Source organism: Myxocyprinus asiaticus, chromosome 1 (genome assembly GCF_019703515.2).
Source record: "Myxocyprinus asiaticus isolate MX2 ecotype Aquarium Trade chromosome 1, UBuf_Myxa_2, whole genome shotgun sequence".
In the NCBI taxonomy this organism is placed as follows: Eukaryota; Metazoa; Chordata; class Actinopteri; order Cypriniformes; family Catostomidae; genus Myxocyprinus; species Myxocyprinus asiaticus.
The window spans coordinates 21480959-21507128 of NC_059344.1; the positions used below are offsets into that span (position 1 = coordinate 21480959).

Genomic DNA, 26170 nt, shown 5'->3' on the forward strand with positions numbered 1-26170 from the left:
ATTGTGAAGCTGTAAACCAGAGAAGTGGTCAATTAATAGTTCCCTACCTGTGTTTGAAGAATCCAGTTCTGAACCTCATCCAACACCACATCGAGACTGAGCCAGGAGTGGTGGTACATAGCCGTCCCTACCGATTACCCGAACATAAAAAAATATAGTTTGGGAAGAATTGGATGCAATGCTCGATATGGGAGTAATAGAGGAATCCCACAGCGACTGGTCCAGCCTGGTTGTTCTGGTGCCTAAGAGCGACGGGTCTGTCTGGTTCTGTGTGGATTATGGGAAATTCAACGCAGTGTCTAAATTTGATGCCTACCCAATGCCTCATATTGGTGAGTTGCTCGATCGGTTGGGCACTGCTCGTTTTTACTCGACACTGGATTTGACACAGGGTTATTGGCAGATCCCCTTGACAACAATTTCCCGTGAAAAAATGGCTTTCTCCACTCCGTTCGGATTACACAAATTTTTGACACTTCCGATCGGTCTGTTTGGGGCCCCGGCCATGTTTCAGGACGGAATCCTCAGACCACATTCGGCTTATGCCGCTGCCTATTTGGATGACATCATCATTTATAGTAATGATTGGCAAAAGCATATGCAACATCTGAGGGCAGTTCTGAGGTCGCTGCGATGGGTGGGGCTCACAGCAAACCCTAAGAAGTGCACGATTGGGTGGGTGGAGGTACGGTATCTGGGGTTCCACTTGGGCCACGGGCAGGTGCGTCCCCAAATTTACAAGACGGCAGTGATTGCGACCTGCCCGAGACCCAAGACCAAAAAGGAGGTGAGACAGTTCCTGGGGCTGGCTGGCTATTATAGGAGATTTGTGCCTAACTATTCGGACATCACCAGCCTGCTGACTGATCTCACTAAAAAGGGAGCTCCAGACCCGGTCCAGTGGACGGAGCAGTGCCAACAGGCGTTTACACAGGTTAAAGCCGCACTTTGCAGGGGGCCGCTTTTACATGCACCTAATTCCTCTCTCCCTTTTGTATTGCAGACGGACACTTCAGACAGGGGGCTGAGGGCCGTACGGCAGGTGGTGGAGGGGGAGGAGCGCCCGGTGCTGTACATCAGCCGCAAGCTCTCGCTGAGGGAAACCAAGTACAGCACCGTCGAAAAGGAGTGTCTGGCCATCAAGTGGCCGGTCCTCACTCTCTGTTACTACCTGCTGGGGCAGGCCTTAACTCTCTGCTCAGATCACGCCCCACTCCAATGGCTCCACCGCATGAAGGATACCAACGCGCGGATCACCCGGTGGTATCTGGCACTCCAGCCCTTTAAATTCAAGGTGGTCCACAGACCGGGAGCGCAGATGGCTGTGCCGACTTCCTGTCCAGAAATGGGGGGGGGGGAGTGGTAGGCAGTCTGGATGTCTCCCTGGCCTGAGTTGGGCGGTGGGGATATGTGGCAGTGGGGTCGTGGTCGAGCATCCGCGAGGGAGAGAGAGAGAGCGGTAAGGGTGCATACACCTGAGCCAAATTATGACTAACACCTGTCTCTGATTGTAGTGAGATTGGGGAAAGCGGCATAAAAGGACCATGCCAGCACCAGATCGAGAGAGAGAGACTGGGTCGAGAACTTTACAGTGAAGCTGAGGAGTTTTTGTGAAGCTAATGAGTTATTGTGAAGCTGATGAGTTATTGTGAAGCTGTAAACCAGAGAAGTGGTCAATTAAAAGTTCCCTACCTGTGTTTGAAGAATCCAGTTCCCGGTGTCCTTCCTTGTTACATAGACAAACTCACTTAGACTACAAATTCCTTTTCTCATTGACCATCTTTATGTTGAAAATAAACCTAATTTTGTTCAAGTAACACTCTTATTATGTAACTCTCTCTCTGGGTCCCTCTTTCAGCAATGAACTGAGATTACAATATGTTACATAACGCAGCTATACACAGGTGCACATTATTTCCACAAATGAAACTCACTCCACAGAGTACAAAAAAAATAAATGAATGTCCAGTTTATTTTATTTTATTTATTTATTTGTACTCCTTGGTCTATTCAATTTTAAAGGGTGGCAGTGTTACATTATTATCTTATCAGATTTTAGTTTGTTTCTTGACATATTAGGAACATTTTAATTTGTTTGTTTTTTGTTTATTTTCAAAGTTGTATGACTTCAGCTTACAAATGTGAAATGACAAAACATGAAAGAGTATTTGAATCCAGTTGAATAGATACACGAGAAACAAATATGCTTTTGATTGAGGAATTTCCTTTAAAGGGGTCATGACCTGCATTTTTTTTAAATTATTTTAATATGTTCCTTGAAGTTCCCTTATAATATTAGTAAAGTTTTTTTGCACAAAACAGTCATATATTTGTAAAATTTTATAATTTTCCTTCCTCATTCTGACCCTCTGTTTTGGAGCTGCTTCTCTTTTAAGACTTAATAGTATACACCCACTGTTTTGATTGGCTCTCTGCTCTTGACTGACCTGACCTCTCATTGCCATCTCACTGCTACTGGGTGGGGCTACAGAAGTGATCAGGTAAAGTAGGCATTGATGTGTTGTTGTGGAGGTGGTCAGATGCAAATGACTACCACAATGTGACATCACAATACAGAGGAAGTAGAGAACTCTTTAGTATTTTAGTCCAACCACATTGGGCTGTTGTGCATTTCCGCCATCGCGGGTGAGACTGGCAAACTGAGTTTATCCATTAAAGAATCAAAGAACGTGGGACGGTTTAAGAGCCGTCCACCGCGTCTCTGAGTGATAAACTAACAGCTGCTTTCTCTCCCACGATCGCGAAATTGGCTTTGGGGCTGTCACTTAATTCTCTCTCTCTCTCTCTCTCTCTCTCTCGTACTAACCACACACACACACACACACGCGACCCCTCACAAACATTATGGCACATATTTTTGGCTAGTAGATAGCTTCGTGATAAAGCTCAGCTTTGTCCCTAAGCTACCATTGACTGGTTTCTCTCCGCCCACATTCACGGTCATATTCCCTGGCCAGAAGTCTCGCGTGACATACTGTCCACGAGAGTCACGTCTGCCATTTTGTGCGCATCCCTCCTTACACACACACACACACACTCTCACACACACCCTCATGTGTTATAGGATTATTTTGATTTCCATATCTAATCATATCACTGTTTAGTTTGTAGTTGTAAGTCGGAGGTTTATTGGCTGCATTGTATTAATTATTAATTGATATTACTGCATAAATAAACTTTGTTTTATTACAAAGAGAAGTGTTTTGGTTTGTTTTGCATACACCTGTGTCATGCCGACGGGATTTCAGTGCTCGGATTCAAGCCTTCATTCATTGTTTTTTTTCCGAAAATCGATATTCTTTGGATGTCGATTTTCCTAAGAAAACCATCTAATATTGAGACTGCTATACTATCTGGTTATTAGTCCCTGATCCCAGGTGGTGCCCCGTCAATGTTAATCTTTATTAATATTCTATTGATTTTTGATAATTGATAATTATCTTTGATTGAATTTGAATGATCAATAAGCTAGTGTTAATTTTAATTAATGTTTCACCGATGTTAATGATTAGTGATTATCTTTGATTATTGTTGATTTAAAGGATTAAAAAATTCTCATCAATGTTCTATTGATTTTAATAATTATCTCTGAGAATTATTAATTATTGCTACTAGCCAAACCCGCTCCTAAACGTAGCGCACTACATTTACTGGAGCCCCATATGAGGTTTTAATGAGTTAGATTCAATTAATTAATTTAAATATTAATTAATAACTAAAGAAATAATTATTAATTATTTCTAATAGTAACGTTGATCTAAACAACCAGTAAAGCCCTACATATCATAGATTAGAAGACTATTACAACATTTCTGTTCTGTTTCGGGACATTTCTGTCCAGTGGTCTGGCTCGGGTTTTGGACCGCTGGGACTTACCAGTCAGCGTCTTCCCTTTTAATACAGTCATCCTGCTGTACCTGGCTTGTACTTCAAACCCCTATTTTCCAAATTATCCTGTCCTGCCACTGGGGGCACCAGAGAGCACAAATCACACCCAAGTCCATGTGCCACAGGTAAGAGGGTGATAAAAATTGGGAGCAACGAATGATGATAATGAAAGAGAACAAAGGATTGGGGGTAAACAAATGAGAAAGCAGATTATTTGCTCTTCATACCCTAAGAAAAAATATTTCCAACACCAAATATTCAATATGTTAATTAAGTTTTGATCTTGTACTATGTGTCTCTCATTCCCTTTATTCTGTCTTTTTCATTTGTCATCTTCCTGTTTTCCCTGTCTAACCTCCTTGATCTGCCCACACAATGGTCTTTTCCTTTCTCCATCATCCTTCTCTTTCACGTCTCTCCTGTCCGTGTGTGTGTGAGTCAGATCTTTTATCCCATGATGATGATGATGTTGATATTTATTTCATTACTCTAGTCTACTAATTCAGTTGAGTGGCATTAGGCTGCAGTGGGTTGGTCTGCTGTCTCATGCACACTGCAGCAACTGACTATTATGGGTTGCTAGACAGTGTATTTATACTCGGCTAAATAGTATCTGGTGCTTTCACCATATCTCCATGGAGACAACTTGATCTAGCAGTTAGAAGTGCATAGGACAGAAAAGGATATGCAGAGAGAGAAAGAGAGAGAGAGAGAGAGAGAGAGAGAGAGAGAACATTTCTGTTTATTTGTGTCTTATTTGGTCTCTCTCCATCATGAAGCGTTTATAGACCATTAAAACAGGACTTTGAGGAAATAGACATCATAACATCATATTATATCTAGCCAGCATCAGCGAATGATTCATGTAGAATATTAATGTCCTCTCTTTGGGTCACAGTGTTTCCATCCTGTAGGAGAGACAGTAATCTTAAATTCATGTGATTTACAGGAATAAAGTACCAGTTCATAAATGGCAAACATTGGCATAAATATAAAGTATTTTGAACATAGTTTTGAACAGCATTGTTGTGGTTTGCTACCTCTTTCACTTCTCTTTTTACTTGTTTGCGTTAAAGGTGAAGTCATATTTTTAGTTAATATACATTCTCTTATCCAGCTTTAAAGGGTCATGACATGCCTTTTTTCAATTATTTTAAAATGTTCCTTGAGGTTCACATGTAATATTTGTAAAGTTTTTTGCAAAAAAAAACAAACAAACAAAAAAAAAATCATATATTTGTAAATCATGATTATTTTCTACCCTCATTCATTAGCAGCATTCTGCCCTCTGTCAGAAATGCTCAGTTTTGGTGCTGCTTCTCCTTTAAGACTTGACAGTAAATGCCCACTGTTATGATTGGCTCTCTGCTCTTGACTGACATGATATCTTACTGCTCACTGCTACTGGGCGGGGTATGGAGGTGATAAGGTAAAGTAGTGGTTGATGTGTTGTTGTGGAGGTGGTCACGTGCAAATGTTTATCACAATGTGACATCACAATGTAAAGGAAATAGAGAATGGAAACAAAGAAAGGAAAGTCTCGTACAGCAGACGTGAGAATAAGTCGTTTTGGCAGCTTGGTTTCAATAAATGCTCTTTGTGCAGTAAGGTGGAAGTTTTGAGTTCTGAAACTTACAGTGTGTTTTTATAGTCCAAATACCTCTTATATGTTAAAAGATCAATGAAAAGTTGATTCCTTATGTCATAACCCCTTTAATGTGTTTAAAGGGGGATAGTTCTTTAAAGGAATAGTTCACCCCAAAATTAAAATTTTGTCATAGTTTTCTCACCCTTATGTTGTTCCAAAGCCATATGACTAAGTTATAGTATGAATATGCGAGCCACTGTGAAAAAGCTTTTCTTATAGCACTCATGGACACACAATAAATGTCAAGATTTTGACTAAAAAATTACTTACATTTTGGGTTGTTTATTACCAAAATAATTTGAAGACTTGGAATATGATGCAGAAGTTGCATTGTGTACTTATATGATACTTTTGGTTCATAAAAGGAGTGTTTGGGAAAGCTGTTTGGAAACTTTCATTATTGTTTCAATTCCGCTTGCTTTAAGTGTAATTTCTAGTGGAGTAGAAACACACTTGACCTCTGAGACATATATTTAAATTGTAACACTCAGAGCGGATATCAGTGTGTAATGTAAAACGTCTCGGTTACTGTTGTAACCTCTGTTCCCTGATGGAGGGAACGAGACGTTGTGTCGATGTAGTGAAACTAGGGGTCGCTCTTGGGAGCCCCAAACACCTCTAATCTTTGAGAAAAGGCCAATGAGAATTGGCGAGTGGAATTTGCATGCCACTCCCCGGACATACGGGTATAAAAGGAGCTGGCTCGCAACCACTCATTCAGGTTTTGTGCTGAGCCGAGACAAGGTCCTGGCCATTTCAGCGGATAGTATAGTGTTATGGCAAGAGGGAAACAACGTCTCGTTCCCTCCATCAGGGAATGGAGGTTACAACAGTAACCAAGATGTTCCCCTTCTGTCACTCACTCGATGTTGTGTCAATGTAGTGACACTAGGGGTCCCTGTAGAAAAACGGCACGACAGCTGGACCGTGTTACCTGAACTGCTGATGCAGGTGCAAGCAAGCTGCTGCGTGCGTAATAGCAGGTGCATCAGTCTGCATGTAGCTTCCCCCAACACCCCAAAAGACGTCTTGTAGTTCCCCACACCCCTGGGGGGGGGCGACGTAACTAGCATGGGAGCAGGCCACGCCAGCCGCAGCCTTTTCTCTCAATGTTTCTCTCCACAGAGTATTAGATTCGGCTGAGGCAATCTAACGCTATTACACGCGCTGGGGAAGGTGTTCTTTTTCTTTCCTATTCTTTCAGGGGGAAAAGACCCCGCGGAGACCACATCCTGCCCGAAGGGGAGGTAACATGTGGCAATACGTCACGTGGGCTGACCAGCCGCACATGGAAGAGGTGTGGTGGTAGGTCCTGCCTCGAAGGGGAGGAGCTCTACAACACAGTGACCAGGAGCAGAGAGAGCTCTGCCCAAGGGAGACGGGGGTCTGCCGACAGGGAGAACGTACTGCGGAAAATACATCACAGGGGGCTACCGGAGTAACCGACACCTGTGGAGCACCTACCCCAGTACAGGGCATATTAGCACATATACTGGATCTGGCTGCGAATTCCTCCACCAAATTCGCGAGCCACAGGGCCAGGGAGGAAGACATCCAGGGTTTACGGGTTCGTGAACTCACATGGGAGAAGCAGCGCATATCTTTGCCTCATGGAGGGGAAAGGCACTGTACGCAAGCGGTATACCTGGCCAGCTGTCCCGTAAATTTACCTGTTCGTACATGACAACACACGGAATGAAACCAACTCAACCCAGAGATCACAAAATCTCATGAAGGTATTGGGTGTTGCCCAGCCCGCTGCCCTACAGATGTCTGCTAGAGAGATGCCATTGGCCAGTGCCCACGAGGATGCCAGACTCCTCGTAGAGTGTGCTCGTATTCCCAAAGGGGCGGGCATGGCCTGGACCTGGTATGCCAGCACGATGGCACCCATGATCCAGTGGGCAAGCCTCTGTTTGGAGACGGCGTTCCTTTTCCGCTGTCCGCCAAAGCAGACAAAGAGCTGCTCAGAGCATCTAGAGTCCTGCGTGCGATCCAAATAGATGCGCAAAGCACGCATCAGACACAGCAATGATAAGGCTGGGTCTGCCTCCTCCCGGGGCAGCTTCGCTTGCAGGCTCACCACCTAACCCCTAAAGGGGTCATGGGAACCTTGGGCACATAGCCCGGTCGGGGTCTCAAGACCACGTGAGAACACACTCCGGACCGGACTCCAGGCAGGTGTCGCTGCCAGAGGACGCCTGCAGGTCCCGAACCCTCTTGATGGATTTCGTGAGCGCAGTCAGGAGGGCCATCTTCAAAGAGGGGGCTTTCAGCTCAACTGGCTGTAGGGGCTCAAACGGGGCTCTCCGAAGGCCCAAAAGGACCACGGAGAGATTCTGAGGTAAAGAGGCGTAGCTTAGAAGGATTCCGCCTCCTGGCACCTTTCAGGAACCTGATAATCAGACGGCCACATACACCTTCGATGTGGATGGGGACAGCTGCCCCTTTAGCCTCTCCTGCAGGAAGGGAAGCACTGACCGACTGCGCATCTCTGGGGGCCTTCACCTCGGGAAGAACACCAATTTGCAACATCGAGGAGCCTTGCTTCATCTCAAACTCGTGGCTGCGCTGATGGGGCCCTCGAAGCACTTACCTTGCTCCATGTACCTGGCGTCGGGGGGGTCAGTGACGGGGGAGGAGAGAATTATTGACCGTCCTCGTAGCTCGTCACAACCGCCTGGCCGTGGGTGTGAGTGTGGTGCAGTCGGGCGCGCGAAGGCAGGGGTCCACGTTCGCGATGTCCAAGTCGCAGGTGCTCAGTGTTCAGTCACTGTGATAACAGCGGTCGTAAACACCGACTGTGTGACCCAAGGAGTGAGGAAACCGCTCTTTTTTTAAATGTGGGTTCTGCAGCCCGTTCGGGGTGCGGTGAACACAAAAAAAATGGGGGAACATAAGATTTACCTCCCGGCCCTCCACCGGGGGATGGAGTGGTCTGGTTACCAGCTCCATGTTAGCAGCGGACATCTCCCTCCCTGGGTCGTCCGTCTCAAGGGTGCTTAGGAGCCTTCCGGGTCCTTGCGCCCAGTCGTGAGGCGGGGGGTGTCAGCTTCCTGCGGGGGGCTCTACGCAGTGGTCAAGAACTGGGATCGGGCTGTGGCAGAGCCGCCTGGGCTTTCACCGCTGCAGGGGGATGCCCTCGGCGAGCAGACGGGGTACGGAATCTTGAGCCATGCTGGGGCAAGATGTGCTGTATCGCCTCTGTCTGCTTCACTGCCGAGAACTGCTGGGAAAAGTCATTGACGGTGTCGCCGAATAGGCCGATCTGGGAGATGGGAGCATTGAGAAAGCGAGCCTTGTTGGCATCCCTCATCTCGACCAGATTCAGCCACAGGTGGCGCTCCTGGACCACCAAGGTGGACATTGCCTGCCCGAGTGCTCGCGCCGTGACCTTCGTCGCCCGGAGGGCACTGTAGGCTTTAGTCACCAGAGACTACATATTCGTACAGGCCCTGGAGGGGAGCGCCAGATGATTCCACCAGGTGGCGGCGTTTTGTGGGCAGAGATGCACCGCAACAGCCTTATCCACCTGAGGGATCTCCGCGTACCCGTGGGCCGCCCCGCCATTGAGGGTAGTGAGAGCGGACGAGCTGGGAAGTCGAGTTCGGGCAGAAAAAGGTGCCCTCCAGGACCTCGTCAGCTCATCGTGCACTTCCAGGAAGAAGGGGACCGGGGGGGCATGGCTGTGAGCGGCGCCCTGAGCCCAGGAACCAGTCATCTAGCCGCGAGGGCTCAGGCAAGCACCCGAAGGTGGCAGCCCAGTCGAGTCCTCAGCATCCGACATCGCCAGTGCACTCTCCGACGCAGCGATCGTGGACTCATCCTGCTTGCAAGCCCCGAGAGAGATGTTAGGCTGGCCGTGAGGCGAGCTGGTCTCATCTCGGAACTCGACAGGGGCAGACGAGCATGCTGGGGGAACGGGATGTCCATGGGGAATTACCCGGTGAGACCGCGCCCCCCAAATCGCCTCCAGCACCAGCCGGGCCGGCCTCATACCCGCAGGTAGAAGGCGCAGCGAGGGGGGTGGCTGGAGTGGCTTTCCCTCAGAGGAAGAAAAGCTGCGACCGCAACATTGCCATGGTCATGTTCTCGCAATGAGAACACAAACCATCCATGAATGCTGCCTCAGTGTGAGCGTGGCCCAGACACATGAGGCAGCGCTCGTGGCCATCGGAGGCGGAGAGATAACGACCGCATCCACGAATCACACAAAGAAAGGCATCATTAAAAAGATGCATCTTTAAAAAGACATTCACGTCAATGTGTTGCTCTACCCAGGGGTGTAGAAGGAGAGAAAGCCGCTGTAATGTGCCGTATATCCAACAGAATACACTTCTTTCTGAGGTGAAGCTCGCTGACACACAACCGCTCGGCTCCGAAGAAAAAATCTGAATGAGTGGTTGCGAGCCAGCTCCTTTCATACCCGTATGTCCGGGGAGTGGCATGCAAATTCCACTCGCCAATTCTTATTGGCCTTTTCTCAAAGATTAGAGGTGTTTGGGGCTCCCAAGAGTGACCCCTAGTGTCACTACATCGACACAACGTTGAGTGAGTGACAGAAGGGGAACAGACCTACTCTGAAGTTTTGATGTTCCCATCAGCTCCTGCAGGGGGCAGTGCTGGGTGTGGGGTAGATCTTTGCATGTCAGACTCTAGAACCATCACTTCTTATCCTGGATGCTGTTCTCCTCTTCTCACCCATTTTGGCTGTTTATGCCCTCCTGGGGTCTGTCATTGGCACTGTGGCAGGTAAGTCAGAAAGTCAAACAAATCACATATAAAAACAGAAGGTTTAGTAGGCTTATTTCATAGTAATATTCCTTTAAAGGAATAGTTAAACCAGTAATCAAAATAATTTACTCACCCTCATATCATTCCAAATGTGTATGAGTTTCTTTCTTATGCAAAACATTTTTAATTAATATTGTGCCATGTGAAGGTATTAGTAACACAAGTTCTCCCATAGACAAGTGAGCAAATGTGGATGTGCTTCTTTCATAGTGCTCATGAAAGAAGCGCTCAACGCCCAAATGACTTCAAGGTTTTCACTGAAAAATGACTTACATTCCAGTCAGTCAGAATTTAAAAGTCAGATATTTCAATATGAACTCCATTTTGGCTTCTTTATACATAACACATAATTTAAATTAATTTAAATGGACTGATCTCAGTTCAGAACACTCTAGGCTGTCAGTAAAAAGTTAAACTTTTGATGTACGGAGTCATGTGACAAAACAATATGGTGCCAAACACAGTGGAGTTTGTCTTTGGGAGATATGGCAAAAAACTTAATTAAGTTTTTACATTGAAACCTGTTTGAGTCAAAAGCTTAGAGTCTCAAGTTTCATCCGAAAAGTCATTTTTAAAATTTGAGTACACTAATGTGTACTTTAGCGCTATTATCCCTTATATTTACAGTACTGTGCATTATGACATTGAGAATGAATGGGTTCATCCAAAAGCTGAAAAATGTTGCTCTCAGAGGCTTTATATAGAGTTAGAATGAAAATAAGTTTCATTTCAAATTATTCTGAGACCAGTGCAGACAGACAGCACACTAGAGGTTAAGTCATTTACTAAATAGGGAGCAAGAGAGCATACTATATCTTTCTATGCAGCTAAGTGCATTCACTCCTATCTGACCAAAAGATCAGTTTCAGGCTGTAGATGATGTCTGGACCACTCAGCATGTTTGGCAGACATCGGACAATGGTAATCAGTACGTAGATTCAGAATTTATAATGTTTAATTTGACTTTAACATGGTTGGCAGTGATTGGACGATGCTGGCCATTACTTATTTATGATAATTTCTGATTGGTAAAATGCTTCAGACTATTTTAAAATAGTCACAGTGTATACTGTATACTGAATTATAATTTTTTTAAATCTGGCCATAAATTCCTTCATAAGATCTGGCTGAAGAACAAACATGACTTTTTTTCATCAACTTTACTTAAAAAAAAAAAAAAAAAAAGAAAAAGCATTTTAACATCTTAGGACTGTTGTATAAAAATGATTAAAAATGAGGAGAAACATTTAGACCTGCTACTAAAGCCTTCTCACAATATCAACCCACATATGAAAACAATGGTCATAAAAATTTTATGTTTACTTAAGAATGCATTTAATTACATTTCTTTTTGAAAAAATAAAAGAGATAAAAATGTATATTCTTCCATTTTCTCTATAAAGTATCATCCTATTCAGTGACGGAAAAATTTGTCCTGCAAATATTGTGAATTTGCACACAATATCCAGTGCACACAATAGCCAAATTTTTGTGTAGGTAATCATTGGCAATAGAAGAACAAGCTGAGTTGATGCTGTTCGTGATTGAGAGGGCTGACTCACAGCTTTATGGAACCAAATATAATCAGGATATTTGCAGGTTCAGTTTCACGTTATAATTTTTTTCCAATCCCTACAGACCCTGAACAGATGAGACATGATTGTTTGACTCTTCAAGAATAATGAATAAAAGCAAACTTTTCAGTGCATTTACTTTGAACATTCAGTTTTCATAATCGGTTGCTTTTGTTGCCTAATGGGCATATGTACAATAAAATACAATACAATTTTATTTGTATAGCACATTTAAAACAACAGCAGTTAACCAAACTGCTTTCCAAAAGTAGTAAAATTTAAATAGTAAAACAAGTGCATTCACACAACACATTAAGAACAATAACTTTACACCGCCTCAAATGCCAAACTAAAAAGATGCGTCTATAAGCAAGACTTAAAAATCTCCACTGTAGGGGAAAGTCTAATGTTTAAGGGAAGAGTATTCCAGAGTCGGGGAACTACAACGGAAAAAGCATGGTCACCCTTACATTTTAAACTTGTCTTTGGAACAAACAGGAGCATCTGGTTATAGGACATCAGATTTCTAGTAGTTTGATGAGGATATAATAGATCAGCGTTATATTGAGGTGCTACACCTTGATAGGCCTTGAATACAAGCAGAAGGGTCTTAAACTGTATCCTGAACTTGACTGGCAGCCAATGTAAAGACGCCAGAACTGGGGTTATATTTTCCCTCTTCTTTGTGCCTGTCAAAAGCCTGGCTGCTGCATTTTGAACAAGCTGAAAATGGGAGAGATGATACTGAGAAATGCCCATGTATAATGAATTACAATAGTCAATACGTGAAGATATAAATGCATGTATAACAGTTTCCAGATCTTTGACAGATAGCATCGCCTTTAATTTAGAGATAGCTCTAAGTTGGAAAAAACTAGTTTTAACAACACTTTTTATTTGCTTGTTGAATTTCAATACCAAATCAAAGATGACACCAAGGTTTTTAACTTGGTCAGATACATTTAATGTGATAGAGTTTAGTCTGTTAGTGATCACATTGGTGGCTGGAGAAGAACCAAAAACAATGCATTCCATTTTATCACTGTTAAGCTGAAGAAAGTTACTTGCCAACCAAGACTTAACCTCATCAAGGCAGTGTGTTTAGAGAACAAAAGGACTGAGAATTATCTGTTTTGAAAGGAATGTACAACTGGGTGTCATCAGCATACAAATGATTCGCAATATTATATTTTCGAAAAATTGAACCTAATGGGCACATGTATAAAGAAAATAGAAATGGACCAAGAATAGATCCTTGTGGAATGTAACTGGTCCTGCTCAACCCACTCTGAGAGTGATTCGAACCCACTCCAGCATGGGAGGTGGGCGCACTAATGAGGAGGCTAAAGGCTACAGCCTCTAGCGTCAGTCGCTAGTGCACCTCTTGAGGCCAGGGGAGTGAGGTTTACACATACCACACAGCTATCACATACCAGCTGGCTCCCGTTACACTAATCCCTTAAACCTCACTCCCATCTGGGTCACAGCACCACTGTAACTGGTCCTGCCCGACCCGCTCCGAGCGGGATTGGAACCGGGGTCTCCAGCATGGGAGATGGGTGTGTACTGAGGAGGCTAAAGGCTACAGCCCCTAGTGTGTCTCTTGAGGCCAGGGGAATGAGGTTCACACATACCACACAGCTATCTCCTACCAGCTGGCTCCCATAACACTCACCCCCCTAAACCTCACTCCCATCTGGGTCAAGGCACCACTGTAACCGGTCCTGCCTGACCCGCTCCGAGCGGGATTGGAACCAGGGTGTCCGGCATGGGAGGCGGGCGCACTAATGAGGAGGCTAAAGGCTACAGCCTCTAGCGTCAGTCGCTAGTGTGCCTCTTGAGGCCAGGGGAGTGAGGTTAACACATACCATACAGCTATCACGTACCAGCTGGCTCCCGTTACAGGAACACCACAGCATATTGATGTTGATGAGAAAAACAGGTTTCCAATACAGACTGAGAAGGATCTATAGCTTAAATATGATTTAAACCACTTCAAGGCTGTACCCTTGATACCCAACTCCTCTTCCAGGCGCTGTAATAGGATCTCATGATCAATAGTATCAAAAGCAGCTGTTAGATCGAGCAGGATAAGAATCACAGTATTCCCCGAGTCAACAGATATCTTATGTCATTAGATACCTTGATCAGAGCGGTCTCTGTGCTGTGATAGGTCCTAAACCCCAGATTGAAATGTGTCTATAATATCATTCTCAGATAAAAATGGAAGAAGTTGAGATAGAACTACCTTTTCTAAAATTTTCGATAAAAACTGTCATTTTGAAATAGGGCGATAATTTTTTTAAAACAGAAGGACCTAAATTCTTTTTTTTTTTTTTTTATGAGAGGCTGCACTTCTGCATGTTTAAAACTAGTTGGAACAATACCATTGATTAAGCTATTATTTATAAGAGACTGAATACTAGGACCTAATAGGTCTACAAGGTTTAACAGCAGCCGAGTTTTTGAATTATCCTCAAGGCAATTTGTGACTAAAGGAGATAACATTTTATTAATTGTATTAAACAGAATATTAGGCTTATGGAAATTCTTGCTAAATATATCAGAAAAATAACTTGCTCTTGCTGCTTTCACTGTATGCTGAAAATTAGATAAAGATTCATTTAATATTTCAAAAGAAACTTGCAATTTATCCTTTTTCCATTTCCGTTCTGCTTTATGGCAGACTTGTCTAAGGGCACAAACTTAATTTTGAATTTTGAGAGAATGATTATTTTTGTTTTCTATGCTTAAAAGGAGCAATAACATCCAGGATGTTTGTACAAATAGAGTTAAATAGATTAAAATGCTCTTCTATACCTAAATCAGGAGGCGGCAACTCTAATGTATGAAAGAGTGATGAGGCTAAAAAAGCTTCAGAAATATTATTAGCTGTGGAATTGTTAATTGAATGAGTATAATTGCCTGGTCTAATACTACATAAGTTTGGCAGAGGAAATGTAGCATCCAAGCAGACAAACAAATGATCTGATAAGCAAATTGTCCGTAGTGGGGACAGTAAGAGATAAAAAAATTGTGTAACCTCCGTTCCCTGATGGAGGGAATGAGACCTTGTGTCGATGTAGTGACACTAGGGGTCACTCTTGGGAGCCCGAAACACCTCTGGTCTTTGATAAAAGGCCAATGAAAATTGGCGAGTGGTATTTGCATGCCACTCCCCCGGACATACGGGTATAAAAAGAGCTGGTATGGAACCATTCATTCAGGTTTTATGCTGAGGAATATTTAAGCGGAAAATACGTCACATGTTCTTGTCGACCATGTGGAGAGTCTCATGGTAGATCCTACCCAACGGGGGAGGAGTTGCTACAAACATGGAGACTGTGGCAGAGGGGGCTCTCCCCAAGGAAGACGCAGTTTGCCAACAGGGAAACGAATTAGCGGAAGATATACATCACATGGGGTTACCTTACAGGGAACCGCCACATGCGGAGCACCTACCCCAGAGCAGGGCTCTTAGTTAGCACATGTACTGGGCTGGCAGTGAGTCTCTCCGAAAACTCGACTGCCACAGGGCTCGGAGGAAGTCAACCAGGGAACATAGTTTGTGAACACTACTGGGAATTAATGGCACACATCTTCAGCTCAGAGGAGGTGAAAGGCTATGTGCAAGCGATACACCCTGCCGGCTATCCCGGGCTTATCCGCTTGTATTGTGTGCCACTACCTGGGACGAAACCGGTTCCACCCGGAGGTTGTAGAATCTTGCAAAGGTGTTGGGTGTTGCCCAGCCTGCTGCTCTGCAAATGTCTGTTAGAGAGGCACCCCTGGCCAGGGCCCAGGAGGCTGCTACACCCCTGGTAGAATGGGCTCATAGCCCTACCGGGGGCGGCACGTCCTGGGCGTGTTATGCCATAGCTATTGCATCAACGAGCCAGTGGGCGATCCTCTGCTTGGAGACAGCACTTCCTTTCCACTGTGCACCAAAGCAGACAAAGAGCTGCTCAGAGATCCTAAAGCTCTGCGTGCGATCCAGATAGATGCGTAAAGCGTGCACCGGACACAGCAATGACAGGGCTGGGTCTGCCTCCTCCTGGGGCAGCGCTCGCAGGTTCACCACCTGGTCCCTAAAAGGGGTCGTGGGAACCTTGGGCACATAGCCCGGTCGGGGTCTCAAGATCACGTGAGAGTAGCCCGGACCAAACTCCAGGCTGACAGAGAACGCTTGCAGGTCTCCTACCCTCTTGATGGAAGTGAGCGCAGTCAGGAGGGCAGTCTTCAAGGAGAGTGCCTTAAGCTCAGCTGACTGCAAAGGCTCAAAAGTGGCTCTCCGTATACCCTGAAGAACTACAGAGAGGTCCCATGTGGGAACGAGGCACGGTCTGGAGGGGTTCAGCCTCCTGGCACCTCTCAGGAACCTGATGATCAGGTCGTGCTCCATCCACTGTGTCATGTTGTGCTGCTAGCAGCAACGTACACCTTCAAGGTGGAAGGGGACAGCTGCCCTTCCAACCTCTCCTGCAGGAAGGAAAATCCGACTGTGCATCTCTGGGGTTCTTCCCTTCGGGAAGAGCACTACTTAGCGAATAGACGCCACTTAAAGGCATACAGACGCCTCGTAGAGGGGGCCCTAGCCTGAGTGATCGTGTCTACCACCGCGGGTGGTAGACCGCTTAGGTCTTCCGCGTCCCGTCCAGGGGCCAGACATGGAGATTCCAGAGGTCTGGTCGCGGGTGCCAGATGGTGCCCCATCCCTGAGAAAGAAGGTCCTTCCTCAGGGGAATTCGCCTGGGGGGGCTGTCGCGAGGAGCGTGAGGTCCGAGAACCACGTCTGGGTGGGCCAGTAGGGTGCTACCAGGATGACCTGCTCCTCGTCCTCCCTGACCTTGCACAGAGTCTGTGCAAGTAGGCTCACTGGGGGAAATGCATATTTGCGTAGGCCAGGAGGCCAGCTGTGTGCTAGAGCGTCTATGCCGAGGGGTGCCTCGGTCAAGGCGTACCAGATCAGGCAGTGGGAGGATTCTTGGGAGGCGAATAGGTCTACCTGTGCCTGTCCGAATCGACTCAAATCAGCTGGACCACCTGAGGGTGGAGTCTCCACTCTCCCCTGAGGGTAACCTGCCATGACAGCGCATCCGCTGTAGTGTTGAGGTCACCCGGGATGTGAGTGGCTTGCAGCGACTTGAAGTGCTGCTGACTCCAGAGGAGGAGACGGCGGGTGAGTTGTGACATACTAAGAGAGCGCAGAATGCCTTGGTGGTTGACATATGCTACCGTTGCCGTGTTGTCTGTCCGAACTAACATGTGCTTGCCCCGGATCTACGGCTGGAACCTCCGCAGGGCGAGCAGAATTGCCAACAACTCAAGGCAGTTGATGTGCCAACGCAGCCGCAGGCCCGTCCATTAGCCAGCGGCTGCGTGCCCGTTGCAAACAGCACCCCAGCCCATTTTGGAGGTGTCTGTCGTGACCACGACGTGCCTGGAGACCTGTTCTAGGGGAACACCTGCCTTTAGAAAGGAGAGGTCGGTCCAAGGGCTGAAAAGACGGTGACAGACCAGCATGATGACCACGCGACGCCATGCCCATCTCGGGACTTGAGTCTGAAGCCAGTGCTGAAGCGGTCTCATATGCATCAACCCGAGCGGGGTGGCCACCGCTGAGGATGCCATATGCCCCAGGAGCCTCTGAAAGTGTTTCAGGGGGACCGCTGTTTTCTGTTTGAACGCCTTTAAACAGGCCAGCACCAACTGTGCGCGCTCGTTCGTGAGGTGCGCTGTAAAAGAGACTGAGTCCAACTCCAAACCGAGAAAAGAGATGCTCTGAACCGGGAGGAGCTTGCTCTTTTCCCAGTTGACCCGAAGCCCTAATCGGCTGAGGTGCGAGAGCACCAAGTCCCTGTGTGCAAACAACATGTCCCAAGAGTGAGCTAGGATTAGCCAATCATCGAGATAGTTGAGAATGCGAATGCCCACTTCCCTTAACGGGGCAAGAGCTGCCTCTGCGACCTCCGTGAAGACGTGAGGGGACAAGGATAGGCCGAAAGGGAGGACCTTGTACTGATACGCCTGACCCTCGAATGCAAACCGCAGGAAGGGTCTGTGTCGAGGTAGAATCGAGACATGAAAGTACGCATCCTTCAGGTCTACCGCCGCGAACCAATCTTGATGCCGGACGCTCGCCAGAATGCGTTTTTCCATCAGCATCTTTAACGGGAGTCTGTGTAAAGCCCGGTTCAGTACTCGCAGGTCCAAGATTGTCTGCAACCCACCGCCTTTTTTCGGTATGATGAAGTAGGGGCTGTAAAACCCCTTCTTCATCTCGGTCAGAGGGACAGGTTCTATCGCACCCTTCCATGGGAAGGGTAGCGATTTCCGCGCACAAGGTAACAGCGTTTTCATCCTTCACCAAGGTGAAGTGGATACCGCTGAACCTGGGCGGACACCTGGCGAACTGAATCGCGTAGCCAAGTCGGACGGTCCGGACCAGCCATCGCGACGGATTGGAAAGCGCAAGCCATGCATCCAAGTTCCGCGCAAGGGGGACCAAAGGGACAACGTCGTCGAATGTACCGGCAGGTGGGGCCTCACGGCGGGGTGGAGCTCGAGGTGCCACACCATGTCGTGGCCGTGCTGAGTCTAGGGACATCGAAGCACTTACCTGGCTCCTTGTGGCCACCCCCGGAACAGCCTGGGATGGGGGAGGAAGAGACCTTTCCTCGCAACCTATGGAGACTGTCACATCGGGGGCGGATGTGTGCTACAGCTGGGCATGCAGAGGCAGGGAGGTCTTACTACCAGCTCCAATGCAGTGGGTTTCGTCGACCCTGGGTCGCCCGTCTCTGGGGTGCTTTGATGACCTTCGTAGGTTCTTGGCAGCCGGCTGTGAGATGGGTGGCGTCTGCTTCCTGCGGTGCAGTCACTGCAGGGGGACGCCCCTGGTGACAGGCAGACGGGGTGCGGGATCTTGAGCCGCACCAGGGCAGGATATGCCGGGTAGCCTCCGTCTGCTGCTTCACCGTCGAGAACTGCAGGACAAAGCCCTCGACGGTGTCGCCGAATAGGCCAGCCTGGGAGATGGGGGCAGCAAGGAACCGTGTCTTGTCGGCCTCAACCATCTCAACCATGTTGAGCCAAAGGTGGCGCTCCTGGACCACTAATGTGGACATCGTCTGCCCGAGAGGCCGCGCCGTGACCTTTGTCACTCGGAGAGCGAGGTCGGTCGCCGAGCACATTTCCTGCATCGGATCTGGGGCAGAACTACCCTCGTGGAGTTATTTTAGTGCCTTGGCTTGGTGGACCTGCAGGAGAGCCATGGCATGCAGGGCAGAGGCGGCTTGTCCAGCAGAGCTGTAGGCTTTGGCCATCAGGGATGACGTGAACCTACAGGGCTTGGACGGGAGCTTTGGGCGTCCGCGCCAGGTGGCGGCAATCTGCGAGCATAGGTGCACCGCAAGCACCTTATCCACTGGGGGAATCGCCATATAGCCCCTGGCCGCCCCGCCATCGAGGGTAGTGAGGGCGGGGGAACTGAGAAATCGGGACTGGGCAGTAAAAGGTGCCTCCCAGGATTTTGTCAACTCCTCATGCACTTCCGGGAAGAAAGGCACTAGAGCGGGGCGTGGCTGCTTTGAGCGGCGCCGCGAGCCCAGGAACCAATCATTGAGCTGCAAGGGGGGATGCTCGCGGCTGCCCAGGAAAGTATGTCCGTCATCTCTGCACCAGCCCGTGACTGGGAAATCGACCCCGAAGGGGGGAGCCCAGCTGAGGCTTCTGCGTCCGACTGGACAAGCCCGCTCATCAGCTTCGCGGGCTCCGAACAAGAGGTCGAACTCGCTGTGAGACGAGCCAGTGGACTCATCCGGAAGCCCGATCAGGGCAGACAAGCGTGCTGGGGAATGGGAGGTCCGAGGGGGGATACCCGGTGGAAGCGATCCCACTGGGGTCCCCAAATCGCCCCCAGTGCTAGCCGCGCTGGCCTCAAACCCGTAGGTAGAAGGACCGAGGCGGGGAGCCGCTGGGGTGGCTTTTCTTATGAAAGCAAGCCGCGACCACAACGTTGCCATGGTCATGTTCTCGCAGTGAGAACATGAACCATCCACGAACGCTGCCTCCATGTGGGCCTCGCCCAGACACGAAAGACAGCAATCGTGACTGTCTTAAGTTGAGAAATATACTCTTTCAGGAAAATATACTCTCTTTTTTCTGCCGAAGCGCCCAGGGGCATTCTCTGCAGTGCACCAGTGCAGAGGAGGGAGAAGCTACTGAAATGCGCCATCAGATCCAGCAGAGGTGAATGAACAGTTGTGAGAATTCAGCTCAGTGAGCATGACCGTTCGGCTCCGAAGAGAAATCTGAATGAGTGGTTGCATACCAGCTCCTTTTATACCCGTATGTCCGGGGGAGTGGCATGCAAATACCACTCGCCAATTTTCATTGGCCTTTTATCAAAGACCAGAGGTGTTTTGGGCTCCCAAGAGTGACTCCTAGTGTCACTACATCGACACAACGTCGAGTGAGTGACAGATAGGGAACAGAAGGTGTTTTCAAAGGTCTTAGCGCAATGACCTATTTATCAGGAAAATAGCTAATTGCGTTTTGCGGCACTTTATTAACACACAATGCACTCACAGTTTGCAAGTATACACCCGCAAATAGCGCAGACACTCCAACCCATGCCCACTTGCGCTTTGCGCTGGCACGAACACTGCACTTAGAATTAGCGCTTTCACGAAAATTAGACAAGACATTGCACACAGTCTTTGCGCATTGCGCTTCGTCTAGCGAGAGAGTGTTCTCTCTCAATTCAATTCAATTTAAAGTACTTTATTGGCAGGGTTGGGGAGTAACGAAATACATTTAACGGGATTATGTATTTAAAATACAAAATATAAGTAACTGTATTCCACTATAGTTACAATTTAAATAATTGGTATTTAGAAAACAGTTACATTCAAAAAGTATTTTGATTACTGAAGAGATTACTTTGCATTTTATTGTCATTTGTTTCATTTAATATTTAGTCCTTTCAGATGGAAAACATTTATACATATATGATGTGATTCAAAGTGCTTTTGAACAGTGGTGAAACACTTTCTTATGATGTGTTACATTCATACGAGCAGACAGAGAAGTAAGTTTGAAGTAAGTTTGGAGCAGAAGAAATAGAAATAAACCTTGTGTAAATTGTCAGCTTTACGCTAAGTTAAAATGCTATTTCTAGCCATTTTACATGCACATGTTACCAGACACGATCACATTTTTTTATCAAGAAAATTCACGTTGGATCATAATTTCTTTTTTCTAGTAAGACCTTTGATATTAGGGCAAAAATCATATTCTTGATAATAATTTTTGTATTGTTTTCCTGTAAAAATATCTAAAAATCCTTAAAACTTATTTAAACAAACTTAAACTTAACTTATTTTTAACTTAATTAAATTTATCTTGTTTTAGAAACAACACTGCATAAAATATTTAGGTTTTTCAGAGAATGTTTTTTTAACATGTGTATTTTGTCTTACTGTACTGGCAGAGTTTTTATAGTAAAAATAATTGAAAAAATCCACCAGTGCTTAAGAAGTAATCCAAAGTATTTAGAATACGTTACTGACCTTGAGTAATCTAACGAAATACATTACAAATGACATTTTACAGCATGTATTCTGTAATCTGTAGTGGAATACATTTAAAAAGTAACCCTCCCAACCCTGTTTATTGGAATGATTGTGTTTACATACAATATTGCCAAAGCATTAATACACAAAACAGATAATGACAAGACAAATAATTATAATAAAACAGAAACAAATAACAATAAAAATATAATTAAAATAAGGTGCCAATCTCTCTCTCTCTCATTCTCACACAGTCTCTCTTTTCTACTGGATACACAGCAGTACAGAGACATGGGCTATGAGTCATAGCAGACAAAGGGGTGCTAGTGCTACAGAGCTGGGGCGGACTGTGTGTGTGTGAGGTGTGGGAAGAAGAGATAGATGTAAGAAACCCCACCCCAAACTGTATAGCCCCCCCACAACACACACACTTTCTCACTGCATCCTCCACTACTTTTATGTCATCCCCTGCAGTGTGATTCACACTTAAACTTCAAAGCCCTCATTTAATATTCATTAAAGGAGCAACAGTAAGAGAGTCATAAGAATGAGATTGCCAAGCAATCTGGGATATACACTATATTGCCAAAAGTATTCGCTCACCCATCCAGATAATTGAATTTAGGTGTTCCAATCACTTCCATGGCCACAGGTGAATAAAATGAAGCACCTAGGCATGCAGACTGCTTCTACAAACATTTGTGAAAGAATGGGCCACTCTCAGGAGCTCAGTGAATTCCAGCGTGGTACTGTGATAGGATGCCACCTGTGCAACAAGTCCAGTCGTGAAATTTCCTTGCTACTAAATATTCCACAGTCAACTGTCAGTGGTATTATAACAAAGTGGAAGCGATTGGGAATGACAGCAACTCAGCCACGAAGTGGTAGGCCCCGTAAAATGACAGAGCGGGGTCAGCGGATGCTGAGGCGCATAGTGTGCAGAGGTCGCCAACTTTCTGCAGAGTCAATTGCTACAGACCTCCAAAGTTCATGTGGCCTTCAGATTAGCTCAAGAACAGTGTGTAGAGAGCTTCATGGAATGTGTTTCCATGGCTGAGCAGCTGCATCCAAGCCATACATCACCAAGTGCAATGCAAAGCGTCGGATGCAGTGGTATAAAGCACGCCGCCACTGGACTCTAGAGCAGTGGAGACGCGTTCTCTGGAGTGACGAATCACGCTTCTCCATCTGGCAATCTGATGGACGAGTCTGGGTTTGGCGGTTGCCAGGAGAACGGTACTTGTCTGACTGCATTGTGCCAACTGTGAAATTTGGTGGAGGGGGATTATGGTGTGGGGTTGTTTTTCAGGAGCTGGGCTTGGCCCCTTAGTTCCAGTGAAAGGAACTCTGAATGCTTCAGCATACCAAGAGATTTTGGACAATTCCATGCTCCCAACTTTGTGGGAACAGTTTGGGGATGGCCCCTTCCTGTTCCAACATGACTGCGCACCAGTGCACAAAGCAAGGTCCATAAAGACATGGATGAGCGAGTTTGGTGTGAAAGAACTTGACTGGCCTGCACAGAGTCCTGACCTCAACCCGATAGAGCACCTTTGGGATGAATTAGAGCGAAGACTGCGAGCCAGGCCTTCTCGTCCAACATCAGTGTCTGACCTCACAAATGCGCTTCTGGAAGAATGGTCAAAAATTCCCATAAACACACTCCTAAGCCTTGTGGAAAGCCTTCCCAGAAGAGTTGAAGCTGTTATAGCTGCAAAGGGTGGGCCGACGTCATATTAAACCCTATGGATTAAGAATGGGATGTCACTTAAGTTCATATGCGTCTAAAGGCAGATGAGCGAATACTTTTGGCAATATAGTGTATCTGTGTGTGAGAGAGGATGTGTGTGTGTGGATGGTGCATGCTTTGGAAGAGACAGCAGTTGAAACTTACTTTGGTTTTACAAAGGAGGAAGTCATTTGTGGCTTAGCGTGGATTCCATTACGAAAGATATGAGTTTCAATGGAGATTAAATGGAGACTTTTGCTTACATCTTCTTCTTCTCAGATTTTTCTCCTGAGAAAAAGGCCACAGAAATTTCCAATGTGTCTCCTCTAGATTTTGGTGCTCAAATTTGAGAAGATGCCAAACTGTGCAATCAAAAGTCAGAGATTTCAATCTGAACTCAAGCATTTCTCATCAAAATTTTCCAAGACCAAATGACTTGTCTCATTTGTGTCTTTTTTATTTCTCCTATGGAATGTTAGAAGAAATAACTGAGGCAAAGTTGACATTTACATGATACATTATTGAGATCTCCAGTAAGTCTCCTGAGATTTGGATTTTTCCTCTGGCTTTTTAAAACTTAACCCAGTCCTGTATTTTTTATTCCCACTCCAGGAAGAGGCCGTGAACCAAAGCAGAGCTTTTCTCCTACCACATCCCTCTTCTCTTTTTTTCCTCCCTAATCTCTTTTTCTCACTTTCTGTCTGTGTGTCTCACTCATTCAGTGTCTTAATGCATGGTTGTCAGTGGCTTAATTTTTGTGATTCTGTTGTAGTATGTGGTGGTCACTCCCATATATAACTAAATTCTGTGTGTACAGAAGCACTCAGAAGAGGAGTGAAAGTGTGTACGTGGTAATACACACCCGCAAACACACACCTTCCGATCAATACCACTCTTCCCTCTACTCATCTTTCTCTCCCATCCTCCTCTCTTTTTATTTATTAATGGTTCATTCTCTTTCTTTGGTGTAGAATTTCTCTCTTTCTACAAATGTATTTCCAGTTGAGTATAAGTGACAGGAAAACATGGAGTGAAATTACATCTAACTACTTAGAGAGAGAGAGCCCAGAGAGAGACACAGACTCCCTTTACATGAGAGAACTTCCAAAACCTAAGAGCGTTGTCGTCCTTTCAGAGTTCTTTACCATGAATATCCTGTTAATGGCACTGCATCTGCTTATCTTTACATTCGATCTCTAATCAGTTCTTCAGTCTCACTGTATATATAAATCTGAAAGTGAGAGAGCTGATCTTTGGAATTAAATTAGCTTTTAGCTGATTCTTTACCAGGACTGTGATTTTGAAGAAGCTGATTAACAGGCTGTCTTTGGTTTTAAACCTTCGATTCTCTTTAAAGAATGATATAATGCTATGGGTAGCACACTTGACCACTATTTTAACAATTAAAAGAGAATATGCTGTGATTCATCATTGTCTCCAAGTGTAAGATGATGTTGCTTCCCACATCATTTGTGCTACAGACATCAGTAATACCTCAAACCGTGCAGCCTGTTGAGGAGAGGTTTGCTGTGCTTTTATTATTATTCTAAGTGATCAGTCAGACTTGTGATTTTTGCCTGGTGGCGATAAAACAGGTGAATAAATCCCTTGCTGAAAACCAGTCAGAATACTTCAGCAACTGCATAGCAATGCCATGGCATTCACACTCCCTTAGCGTTGTGGTGGTTCTGCACAAGCAAAAATGAACGATTTTAAGATCAGTCATGAAACTTTACATTGAGCGAGCTGGTAGGTCCTCTGAATATGTAATCTTCAGCCCGAGGCAATATGTTCTTTGACGTAATCTAAACCACTTGGCTCACTGGTGTAGGCTGATACTGGTTTGGGGGTGGAATGACTCCACTAATGGGCTAGACTAGTCGAATACTAAAAATCAGTAGTTGAGAAACCTCTAGTAGCAAGTCTTCATACTTGCTCTGCAGCAGCAGCGTAGCAGATCTAGTCTGCCAAGACCAATTCCTATCAACTTGTCATATCTATATTAAAGGTGCTGTAAGTGATTTTAGTCATTCTGGAACTTCCAGGAGACTGAGCCACTGTAACAGACATGCCCCTCTTTCCAAAACCCGCCCTTTAAAGATACAGTTGTATTGGCGAGGCCGTCACTGAGCAGCAATGTGTCTTCTCAAGATTGTCAAACACAGCAGTAGCAAAATAGCACCCTCAGCTGATGGCTGTTATGAATCTGAATAAGGCATTTAAAGGGTTAGTTCTCTCAAAAATGAAAATCCTCTCATGATTTACTTACCTTTAAGCCATCCCAGATGTGTGTGACTTTCCTTCTTCAGCAGAACTGAAATGAAGATTTTATAAGCAGATTTCAGCTCTGTTGTCTGTATGTCCATACAATGCATGTAAATGGGTGCATCAGGCTGCTGGCTGTTTGATGGTCCAAAAGGCATATTAAGGCAGCATAAAATTAATCCACATGGCTTCAGTCGATCAATTAATGTCTTCTCAAGCAAATCGATAGGTTTGTGTAAAAATAAATCGATAATTAAAACTTTATTGACTTTAAATAAATCGCTTTTTGGGTGAACTAACCCTTTAACCTGAATGATTCGCTTCAACTGCTACATGCAAAATTATTGACAGCCAGAAAGCACATCAAAGCATTCCATAAAAAATTGCTTACAGCTCCTTTAACACCATATATTCTTCTTAGAGTTGTCACAACTGAACTTGCAATGTCTTCAGAAAATGTAACAATTTAGTTTTTAGTTCCAGTAGTGATTTAGTTGTATTGTAAGAACAGTTGTAATAGAGCAATCATGGTAAAGGTGTTACATATTTGCTTGCACAGAGATTTCACTAAATTAGTTAAACGCCTAAAAATCTTATTAAGAATCATGAAGTGTGGTTCACTGATACTTAGATCTGGTGTTAGTTTAGCAGGCAGACTGTTCATGCTGTCCTGTCT

General features: G+C 45.7%; 1 pseudogene; it reads left to right on the forward strand.

Annotated features, from left to right (window-relative positions):
* The window catches only part of LOC127439680 (urea transporter 1-like), an 82444-nt pseudogene that overhangs the window by 38658 nt on the left and 17616 nt on the right, over positions 1-26170 (forward strand).